The sequence below is a fragment of the Bombus fervidus genome, chromosome 5, assembly GCF_041682495.2.
Source record: "Bombus fervidus isolate BK054 chromosome 5, iyBomFerv1, whole genome shotgun sequence".
NCBI lineage: Eukaryota > Metazoa > Arthropoda > Insecta > Hymenoptera > Apidae > Bombus > Bombus fervidus.
In genome coordinates, this window is record NC_091521.1 from 7,627,782 (window position 1) to 7,640,383 (window position 12,602).

At 39.2% G+C, this 12,602-nt stretch overlaps 1 long non-coding RNA gene across 1 annotated transcript in view; it reads right to left on the bottom strand.

Annotated features, from left to right (window-relative positions):
* Window positions 1-12,602, bottom strand: part of LOC139987742 (uncharacterized) — a 126,347-nt gene that overhangs the window by 103,294 nt on the left and 10,451 nt on the right. The gene's annotated exons all lie outside the window — the stretch shown is intronic.

Genomic DNA, 12,602 nt, shown 5'->3' on the forward strand with positions numbered 1-12,602 from the left:
TAGAGCTTTCTGTCGAAGCACATAGACTCGAAAGAACATTAGCTACTTCGCTAGAGTCGTTTAGAATGTAAATCAGACGATTGAATCAACGCAACGTATGAGTCAGTAGAAACGAATATATCAAGCACACCTGAGATTGTTCCACGCTTTGGAAAATTCTACTTAACTTTGAACTTTTTTCTACTAAAGATCATGCTCTACGATTAATAAATATTTGATCTAAATGCGTTAAACACTTCGAAAATTTAAATTTGAACGGAGCGAACATTCTGAGAGTAGCGTTTAATCTTCACTCCAGCATCACTATGCTAAGATTGCTAATAAAATTCTTCCAATACCATAAAGAAAACATTTACTCCCATCAAATTGAATCTATTGTCTTAGCTAAATGTTTTCAGTGTTTAACGATCCAGAAAAGAAATTAAGCGAAGTCCTAGAGATTTTTTATACTTCAAACATGCTAATGACCAATAGCGAAAGCAGCAAAGAATATCTTCGATACTAATTACGTGCGTTTTACCGTGCCACGAACGTACGTTTATTAACCAATTCGCGAAATAATTTAGAACTTTGTAATCGTCCTGGTTTACCCAGACCCCCGCTGATGCCTACCACGATATTACTTCGATCCTCGTTAATACCGCATGGGATTTTATTAGCTATCCACCGCGGAATTACCAAAAAAGCGATTCGCGCTGATTAACACACCCATATACAAGGTGATTCGTGCAACTCGAACGCTTTGATTGCACGTTATTAGTAAACTGACGAGGAATTTGCTTTTATTGGATCATTACACTGAGGGATAGGTATGCAGGTTAATTACTAGCACATTCTTTTTCCCAGTTTGAAAGTGAGATATTAGATTCCTAGATTCCTATATTCTACACCATCTTTTAAATCTCCTTGTTCCTTAATACCAATACGCTTTTGCAACGAAATGATAGATAATTAATTTAATCGAATGTAACAAGCAGGTTATAAACTAAAATAATATATAGATAGTAAAATGTAAAAATCATGCAGAAGAGAATGCAGACATTCGAAACAAAGGAACTTTCACGCCTACGTTGCAAAGAATCAAAACAACGATGTCGCACGGTTCACCCTGTATAAATGCGGCTGTAATAATCGCAAGCGAACTCGTTCCGCGAATGAGCGTTTTACGAGTGCCAACGCATAAGCGCGAACAGAAATTAAAACCTTGCTTGAAAGTATCGCCGATGACAATTCAACGCAAATTCTTTTAAAGCGTGCCAATTTTTGGCCTCTCTTTATAATAAATTTATTCCGCGTATCATCTTGTCACTGTTTACTATATTTCAAGAATATACAGTATCTTTTCGAAGCAGAAATAATCGTTCAATCTGAAGTTATTGCAATCTTATGGTAACTCCATCAGAAAGATCTTTTTCAATTACAAACTTAATATAAGCAGTTCTAGTTTTCTCAAGTAAAAAATTCAAAGTGATTCTCAAGGAAATAATTTATCACCTGACCTACAATAGAGATTAAAAATAATGGAAAATTAAAAAATGTCAAGATCTAATCTTTGCAAGGTAAAAGAACAATATTGCAAATAACCGTAAGATCCTAGATCGATAAACGATAAAAGAACATTTACGAAATGATGAATTCAATATAAATCGAATAATTCCAATTATCGCCGTTGCCATTTTGAAAAATACTATTTTCATATCGTCCAACCGATATCACATTTGGTGGGTTACGGTGAAATAACGACGACCATCCGATTGGTCTTTTCTGTCCGTTGTAAATTCAGCTTTGCATTCGCTTCTGAAGAAGCGGGAAGAAGAGAAAGGAGAAAAGAGGTGCAGGAAAAACGTGGTGGCGGCGTAAGAAAGGGGGCCCCCGTTTGGCTGATATGGACGATCGCTTCGTCTGCGAGCGGACTGATCACTCTGCCGTCGCTCTTATAATTATTATTCGTATTTTAATGGCCGTGGAAAGGCTCGTACGCCTTTGAGATCGGGCAAAACGACGGCTTCTCGAGACCCCTCCTCCTCAGCAGTCCGGAGCAGCAGCCCCTGTGCTTTTAAAAATATTGGGGATTTCAGATATCAAATGCCGCGCGCGCTCTCGCGGCAACGTGCTCTCTCTCTCTCTCTCTCTGTCTTCTCATGCACAGAGAGGGATGTGAGATTTCCCTCTCTTTCTTCGTAGTTCTTTTCTGCCTCCCCGTCGACTGCCTCCGGCGCAGCCATTCAATCAGAAGCCGAGTCCGAGGATAAGTCGCGGCTTTCATTTCGAACTCGCTTCTTCACGGGGAACGAGCGCCCCCGATACCGATAGGTGAACCTCTCTTCTAACTTATCTTCACTCTTTTCCCGTGTCGCTGCAGGGGTTCTCAATTAACAGAATAGGGAGACAACCGCGAGTCCCTCAATAGCCTTTCGTTCGTTAGGAGCGTGCTCATCGATTCGATTGGTGACACAGCATGTCGCGAACATTACGCAGAAGCAATTGTCGAATGATCGTTTGGACACGATTGTACTTACGTTTTTAGGTTAGGCAATTTGGTAATTGTGTAAGGGACAGATGTATGTTAACCACGATGGTATATTCTTCATTCGTGTATGATTTCATTCTAGTTGGACCAATTTAAGATTATGAAATGAGCATAATCTTAAGAATACCACAAAAATCAATAGATTTATAATCTATGAATGGGCTTTATAAATCAAGGATTAGTCTGCCCATTAAACTGAATGAAATCATGAATTAGTGTCGTTTATAACTTAAATGAATTTTTAAGACGTACTTGCGAGTAGATCAATTTAATAACGATATTAATTATATTATTGTATATAATATGAAAATCGAGTGTATTTTAAAACGATCGACTTTTGTCGTCTAGGTTAGACGATTTGATTACTAGCTGAGAGTTTGATCAGACGACGCGATTATCAGGGTCCGAGGAAGATGAAGTTAATTCATTAGAATGAAAACGGAAAGTCATAGTCGATGATGCAATTGGCGACAAGAAGCCCTGGACGAAAAGAGACGAATAGAGAATGAGACATCAATCAATTTACAACCCTTTGGCCGATTAAGCCGAATCAGCCAGTCGAAGACGATTCGTTTCTCGGTGGCCCTACTCCCCGAGTTAATATGAATTAATAGGTAAATATACAATTAGAAGTAATCTATATTAATTAAGGGAGGCCTTGTCTTCGCGGTGGCTCGACTTGCCTCCTTTGTGGCTGTACCGTGAATATCCGGCGATTCATTCATTAACCCTCACCTTCGACCCATGGGCCTCGAGTCACGAAGACTCGAATCATGCTTCGAACAATAACTGAACGGAAAAGAACCCTAATGCGCGATCGTTCCCTTCATCTCCCAATCATTTTCGCTGTTTACTGCCTTCCAATCATCCCTAAGAATAATCGCCAGTTTGCTAGACTCGTCACGTTTGCCCCTAATTTCTATTTGCCCCTAATTTCTATTTGCCATGCCGAATGTTCTAAATTGATATTAACGAAATTCTAGCAACGAAATAACTTGAAAATGTTATCGATAATGGATTAAAATAGTTCGGAAACTCGAATGAGGCGATACACTCGTTCGTTTGAATCACTTGATTGCCCCTTGAATTTAAATTCATTAGCGAAAATTTTAAGATATTGTATACATATATTGTTGTTGCAAAGAATACTATATTCAGTCTGATTTCTTCGAATATCGTGAATACGAAATTCAAGAATAAAGTTAAGAAACCATTTCCGGCAGAATTCTTCTTATATTCTTTTTGATTTTCGTACTCAAACTTTAGCAATTCTTTTTTCATGCCTAATCTGCCAAAGAATTCTATAAATATTCTTTTCATTTTCCTAAAAAATTATCCTAATTTACAACACTTGCTTCGTATTTTTCCAGCAACCAGACTTGTCCTCACAAGTCTCTCTAATTCTTTCTAATCGAATGTACGGCATATAAGCAGGGTGAAAGAGACGAAAGCGAAGGAATTTCTATCGGCACGCACGATCTCTTCCCCTGTGGTCCAATTTCAAGCAGATTACGCTTCAGAAAACGATCTCGCTTCATAGACGAGGGCGGTTCCGCGATAGTAAAACGAGGAAAGAAGCGAGACAGTCACCTGGCCGTTGTCCTTAATCCTAAGATTTGGCCGTACCCCTACACTTTGGGATTGCGATAAACAAACACAGTCAGGGGGTGGATGTGCATGAGAATGGGAATACGTCCCGGATATAGGAGGGAGCAGGAAAGGGGAATCGTTATTAATACAAAAGGAACGATGGTAGGCAAATCCCAATCTGAAATACGACAGGAAATAATCCGGTTGAAATAAAACGGGAACCGCGTTGGACCGCGTTAAGATTAAGCTCGACCTGGCTACAGAGTCACTTGCGTTCCCGCGTTTTTCGTAGTTTCCGAGGAAACTGAGCCGGTTCTTCAAGAAAAATACGATGGCCCCCAGAAAAAGGTAAGCGAAATAATTAACCGACTCGCCGCGGCCCACCTGTGCACAAAATCGTTGTACCCATTCCGCGAGACTGCGGAGGAAATATGTAGGATGATGGTGCACGGAAAAAATCATGGAATATTGCGTGAATTTCTATGGGACAAATTAAAGCCTGGTTTGGCTGCGTTCGAGTCGTTGAACGATTAGGTTGGTTTGGAGAAATTAATATTCTTACGTTCGTTGTTCTGGCTTTAACGTATTTCCCACAGATGTGATACGATATGATCAAAGAATACTTTACGACTAAATATTAGTTTGTTTCGGTGATTCCATCGTTTATTCGTTACTGATTTTTAAAATTCAAAAAATTCTCAGGTAAATCTTCAATTTTCTTTCTTTCTTCCTATACCTTTACTCTTCTATATCTATTTTTAGTTATACGCGACCAAATTCTCATCTCTTTAACATATTCTTAAATTTTGATATCGATGTCTTGATTAATTTAAAAAATACAATTTTTAAAAAGAATCATTATTTACAGTAAAAACACTCCGTTGATAAGATATTAATAATTTCAACAACTATCTGAATATATTTTATATTGTGGTATAGTGATAAAGCATCGAAAATTTTAATGACACCAACGGTTACGAAGTATTCGAGCTTTTTAACTGTTTATCGAAACACACTTAGCCAGCACAGCTGCAAGGGGACACGTAGGACGGAAAATGCGAGCCACGTGAGAATATCATTAGCAAATTACTTAATTTATGACACCCCGCTGACACGGCTGTGTTTCGGCGGACCAAGCCTTTGTAATTATTATTTCGTCGACCATCGTTCTTATTTCGCGTCCTGTCACGAAATGCGTTCACTGGCAGGTGTTAGGGCCGAAGGGTAAATTACGATATCAGGATTCAATCAAGATTTCAGGGGCCAGTCTTATTTGCCCGATGAAGTTGTACGATGGCCCCTGATGAACTCGGGATTGCGTTACGTTCCAGATCATTATTGATTCAGGCGGGAATTAATCGTAATTATTTTTAACGAGTTATGATTAATATTAATTACAAAAATGCCTGTCGATTCTTCGTTTATTTAGATTCCCTCGGTAGACAGTAGTGGGCGCAATGCCAACGTTGACTAATTAATTAATCGAAGTTAATTTTTCGAAAGTACGATTGCGATTTTTTGATGGTAAAATTATCGATACATGTATCATTTCTCTCAGATTGAAATTTTGCATGAAAAGAATAAAGTAGTACAAATACGTACTAATATTATTAGAACATATTAGAAATTCTTTTATATTTTTGATTATATAAAGTAGTTTAAAAATGTTCATTGGATATATATGCGTTAACTGAATTAGAAATGTATGTAGAATCAATTAACACAAAATCTTTACATAATGTCGATATAAGAATAGTTTCTTCTAAAATTCAATAATTTGAATGATTATCAGATCCTTTTTACAGAAAGAAACGATTCTCTCAACAAATTTTCCGCCACATCTTTAAATAAAATAATAAAAAGTGACTGACTCACATTTTACAGAATTTACATACATCATGTTCTACTAATAATAAAATAATATTTAGATAAAATGGATCTTGTATTTTCCACTAATTTCACTTATAACTTTCCCAATAGAATTTGCATGGAAAAAGATATTCCAAAGAAGCCGGTAAATACTGCAGTCACTCGGTCAGCCCATAGAAAACGTATGTACATGCTAACAGTAAGAAAGAGGAGCATCGAGGGTTCTCTCGAATCGGGGCCCCCAACCCGCTTTCTGCGGTCATATATAATCCTGGACGTTAAGTGGAGACCTCCACGGCGCCGTGGGCCCAGCTCGTTTTATCACCACGCTCATACCGTTTCAATATGCCATCAATAATAACTTCCTTTCTGATATTCTACGGACGCGTGCACTGCGTTACATTTACAGCCTGGCGCTGGCCCGTATCCCGTCGGTTAACCTCTTTTGTGCGCGGCTCGGTTACATTGTTGCAGATCGACTGAAAGATGGCCACAATTAAAACCGGCGAAATTTCTTCGAATCGACTCACGAAACCACCGACGGATCGCTTCTTTCCACCAAGCAACTTTTTAGCCTGCGTCGCGTCGCGACACGGTATTTATGTCACCGAGCGTCGGCTATTTCATTTGTGAAAACACAACCAGGACAGGCTTTTGGAAGTACGTTTCGTTCTGTCGATTATAGCGTAATAAAGTCGTGAAATATCGCCGTGTCAAATGAAATCGTCGAGGATTCTTTGTTTGAGCGAGCTTTTAAAAATTCTAAAGAATTTAGGAGATACTATATATACGTATAGTAGGATATAGCGTCGATTTTATTAGGTGTGGATCAGAATATGACAATATTTCGCATGGACAGATTATTAGGTAGGTGTTGAATAGGTTTCTAATTGTGTAGCGTGTTTTATGTAGTATATTTTAGCTCGTATAAATTTTGTTATTCCCATTCACAAACCATATTTCTCATATTTTCGAAGAAATAGCTTCTTTCATTTAATTCGATCCTATGTCCAATATATTTCTGGAAACTGATAATAGAATGATATTTTATATTGAAAATGGAAATTCTAACTTAAACCTTCAATTCATCGCTTCTAAAATCATCAGCCACTGGGATCACTTTATTTTGAAATATTGCCAGTAGATCTAACGACATGAAATTGAAAAAACATACTTACAGCGGAATTAAAGTGCGTGTATCTACGAATTCACGAGTGGCTTTCGAGCAAACTGCTGCGACTAGTCTGCAGTCAATGGGAAAGCTAACGATAGACGATGCCGCAGTAAACGATCATGATTTACGTGGCTATAATTACTAATTAGGAGGTAATTGTAATATAGTAGACGTCGAGAGTATAAATATGGATTGATACTGGCGGTATACTTTGTGAATGGTCGTGAAGCGTCATTTTTTTTATTAGATCGCGTTTTAAAAGATACATTTTATCCTAAGATGACCGACTATTAATCAGATTCCGAGAAATGTTTTATTGCTGTAGCTAACATATTGATTAACTGCGTAATGATCTCGCGTATTTTTAATACACTGTTTTTTAGAACTTATGCGATACTTGTGGTTACTTCTTGCAATTCTAAAGATACTTTGCAATACCGCGAACGAGATAAACTAACCAAGTATAGAACGCGTGAGATATAGGAAGACTAATGGTTAAATTTTCAACGTATATCGTAGATAAAAAGACAACAAAATCAAGTATGGTTGATATCAATAGACGATATAATATGAGAAATGTTTCCACAACATTTATTTAATGATTTCGAACGGAGAAAAATTATATTCACATCTGATTAGTTTTATTCGAAGATATCGGTAATATACATTTTATAATTGTCTGCCAATTTAGAAATCTAAACATGTTATGTTTTTAAAATAACCTAGATGTTGGAACTTATTGCAGCCCTGATACAGATTAATATACGATGATGTAAAATTCCATCCGTAGATATTGTATATTTGATGCACAAATGCATATTTTAGCATTCATAATGTTAGGAAAACTGGCAGTAATCGGTCTGATAAATATTTTGATACTAAATGGAATATTGGAATAACATGTTTATACGTGTTTATGCTACATTTGAGTTGTGCTGCAAATTGAAATGTAACAAAATTCTTATAAACTACACGGATTATTATGATTACGCTACTTTTCCATTAGACCGAAAAAAATATTGTTTACCTTTAGAGTCTTTTACTATCTACGCCACCATAAATCATGCTAATTTCAAGTACATTTATGGAAAGCATGGTTTATTTTTTCAAATGACGAGGACATAAAATTCGACGATCGAGCCGCGACGAATCCAAACCGTTTTCTTTGTTCGAAGTAGGAAGTTAAATGGAATCCACGAGCGCATTTCCGGCCGATCGTGTGCTACGGAGAAAGCACACACTTCGGAATTGATTTCATCGCCAGCAAAGCGTGCGCTCGGTAAACTATAACACACCTGCACGCTCGGTGTAGAATGCTGTGCAGCCGCATGAAAATGAATTTTTATGTGATCGAAAAATCGATGCTCAGGCTGCCGTGAAACTCGCTGGAAACTCTTGGCAAATAGGAATAATACTTCAGCGAGCAATAGATCCGCCGATAGCTGGCCAGTGAACCCGCTCGATGCATCAGTGACCACATCTTTGGTGACGATGCTGCTTCCAATATTTTTCGAAGCCAATATTACAATCGTTATCATTAATTACAAATTATTATCAACATTTAAATATTTCAATATTTGCCTAATAAATTTAAAAGACTTTGAAACTTTATTATTCATTGCTTGGATTAAAATTCTCAAAGTGTACACAGAATTTTTTAAAAACTAGGGCACCTCTGACGACCTCCGCGATAATTTCAAATCAATTTCTCATGTTCAATCGCGTGACTTGCAGTAACTGTGCAAAGTATTGATACACGCTTTTAGTCTCCAATAAAGCGCTTTTTAAATTTCATAGTATCAAGTATTAATAGTGATAAAAAAGACGTAAAAGATACGTAATTTAATATACCTGAACGAAATTAATTAGCACCTATGTAAATGCAATAAAAAATACAATAGTACACCAATACTTGTTGTAAGCATTGTAATTAGCTTGATCGCGATAAAATTGAATCAAAATTCTGTCGAAACGAAGATAAGCAAGGATTGGAAAAAAAGAATTGATTCCACGCGAGTGCACGAGCATCTCCGGGATTATGAGCGTCCCAGAGTTCGATGGCCGCGCAGTGGGGACAAGAAAAACAACAGTAGACGAAGAAAAGACCGCTGGCCGATACGATCTTTTCGTGCTAATAATTATTGCATTAATTACACCGAGGGAAGCGTGCGCATCTACGACGTTTCGAAGATACAAACGTGAGCGTACGCGCGAAAAGAAGAAAAAAAAAAGACCGTGTACGTGGTTAGCCGCGTGCAGACAAGCGAGTTCGCACAAGAACTCGTATATACGCGAACGAACGAACGCACCGAGGAGGACAGAACGAACAAGTAGGCAGCGTTAGACATTAGCGGAGGCACATGGGTGAGACTGACTTATGAGCCAGATTTCCTGCGATACCAATAGCGATGCCGCGAGGACATGCAGTGAAACGCGTGGGACTTGCCACGAAGACACGCAACTCTGATCGAATAATCTCGGTGTGTAATTGTGGACTGCACGCATGGATTATTTCACCGGGCTACCTAGTACGAACTGAAGCAGCACGAACCACGATCGATAGAATGTTAATGTCGTCTTTGATCAATTGCTATTTCGTAATTCCATTCCTTATTCTTTGTTCCTGTTTTTTACGCTGTATTATATAAATATAGTACTCAATGGAAAAACAGTACAATTACATTTTGTTCTAGAAAAAAATTGAGATCCTAATGGATTTCTGACATTTTGATATTTGCTGAAATTTCAATCCCAGGATTTGGTTGTAATATCCTGGAATTTTCTTGAAACTTTAAACCAAACATCTTTTACACTTTCAACAACTTTTGGAACGATCAAAGCTAAATTTAGATATTGTTTTCGAAATTCTGTTAGTTGAAATCCCAACGTCAGAGCGTCTTTCCCTCGAATGAGATTGATTTTGGCTTCAAATCGACTTTACTAATTTTAAGTGACTGTAGATCACACGTGAGGATTCAAGGTCGAAGAATCTGACAATTAACGCTATCAATGCGAGCACGGTCGAAGGTCGGGGCCAAAAATCGACTGAGAACGCTAGGTATTTGGCAGTGATGTTTCGTCGCGCGGGCAAAGACAAGCCTCTCGAGCTGGTCGGCTTCGAATTCTTAGTTGGCACGTGTGACCGATGTGTACGCGCCACGTTCTGACGAGCGCGAATGTGCACGTCCTCGTTACAAGTCCCACGCGTCCCGCGACATGTGCCTCGTCGCGCTGCCGCTTATTACGGATTTTAGGGAAGATTTGTCTTGTTCACTGTGAATTTCTGTCAGAGCTCTAAACGTTGGCAACATTCGCCGTATTGTTGGATAGCAGGTCGCGAAAATACTTTTCACAGTTACGGCGTGACGTTCAAACGAGCCGCAGCCGTTTAAACGCCGTAACACCATGGAGATTGAAATGTCGACATATTAATAATATATGCAAATAAACTGAGTTAAACTATTTTTTACACGTTCAATGAACACATTATTTTTCTTTCTTTTTGACAAATCCGATAAAAGATCCATTCACATACAAAGATCACAGACAAATCATTTTGATATTATATATAAGCGATCCGTAGATTAAAAAAATATTACGCAATTTGCAGATCTTTGCAGATTTCAAAAATTCTAAACTCCCAACGTACAATGTCGGCGTTCATTTATTACGATCTACCCGATCACTAAGACGAGATGAGAAGCGATCGCTCGAGCGTCGATGCCGCTAGTGTTCCGCGCGTCACAACGATAATTAAACAGATCATTAGCGTCATTGCGATGCGACCGGCAGAAAACAGTAGCGAATCGCAACGCCTGCTGGCGCATACCGTTACGCGATGGTTGTGAGCCGATATGGTACTCTGACTAATGTGACCACGGCGTTGCACCTTGCAAATTGCTGCGGACCGCGGCTGCGCTGCTCGCTCTATGGACGTAGAAAAACTATCTGGCAGCGATTTAAGAGGCGCGCACCATCGCTCGCGTTCGGTGACGACTTCAGGACGATCACCCGGATCGTCGTCGACACCTGTCGCGCGGACATCGCCCCGGGAACAACGACCACAACGCTCCGCTTATTTATCTCGAAAAGTTTTGACGCGTCGCGCCTTTTATTAATGCGTTCGAAACGTTTTGGAAACGTGGTGCACGTCGCGAGATACTCGATTTGCTCTGGGAATATTTATGAGAATTCACGGTTTGGTACGTTCGAAGTTCGATGGGGTGAGTGTATCGGTTGATTCCCGTATAGCTGGAGATTGATCGAGGGAGGACTTTTATCGTTTGGCTTTTTGTGTACCTTTTGCTTCTGAAAGTTATGAACAACTGTAGGGTAGTGTTTTGTATATGAAATGAATTTCATAAAAATTTCACGAAGACTTTGTAATAGAAACTAAATGCGTTTTCAAGCAGAGGAGTCTATTATATTCTGTTCTCAACTTTTTAAATTGAATCTTCAACACGTTACCCCCATCTTTGCACGATGTTGATCAACCAATAGAATATTAAAATGCACAATGTATAGGTTACAAAACATCGAGCTTAAAGATTAGTCGAAATAATTGAAAAATTCTTCGCTTTACGTATTATAAAATTTCCATTTATATCTCATTTAAACAAAAAAATTAAAATCTATGTACCGCCCAACTTCAACACCTCCCTCCACGTCAAAAAACATATTCGTATCCGTCGCTTCAATTAGTATCCGGGACCTTGAAGAACGATAAAGCTTCAACACAATGGTCGAGGCAGCAAAAAGCAAAAAAAGAAAAAAAATACGGGGGCGGGTGCTTAATTGAAACGCGAATTTCAGTCATTACTATTTCTCCAAACGCGACTCCGACGTCACAGAAAATTTCAATTTTCCGCTCGAGTTAGTAGATAATAACGCAAATATTTTTCCGTGTGACGGAAGTCCTGCCGTGGACAAAGGATTCCTTCTCCACCTCTTGGATCCCTCGCCGTCCTTTTCCACCCTCAATCTCGACCAGCGCACTTTGCACACAGAAGAGAACGTCTATGACGACAGAGAGCGCCGGATGCGCGATGCTGGTGTCGAAAGAAAGAGGGAAAGAGCAAGAATAGCAAGAAGGGGTCAAGAGGATGTCGGTGTCCAAGAGAGAGAGAACGAGCTCGAAACAAACGAACTGAACGGCGAGATCGGCGCCCGGTAGCGTTGCCATTCTATAAATATGTATAGCCAATATCCGCTTACATATTCGGCCATGGCACCGGGTAATATCGTCATGCAGATCCATGGTGGGGTTAAGGGTGGGTTTCCGGGGATCGGCGAGCACGTAGCGCGCTTTCCTCGGTTCCGCTGAATCCTTTGAGCCGGGGACCAGCCACGTCATATCGTACGAAAATATCTAATCTGCATGTGTTTACGTTTGACGTGTCGATAGCTGCGAGACCCGCTCTTTCGCCTCTTACTAGCTCG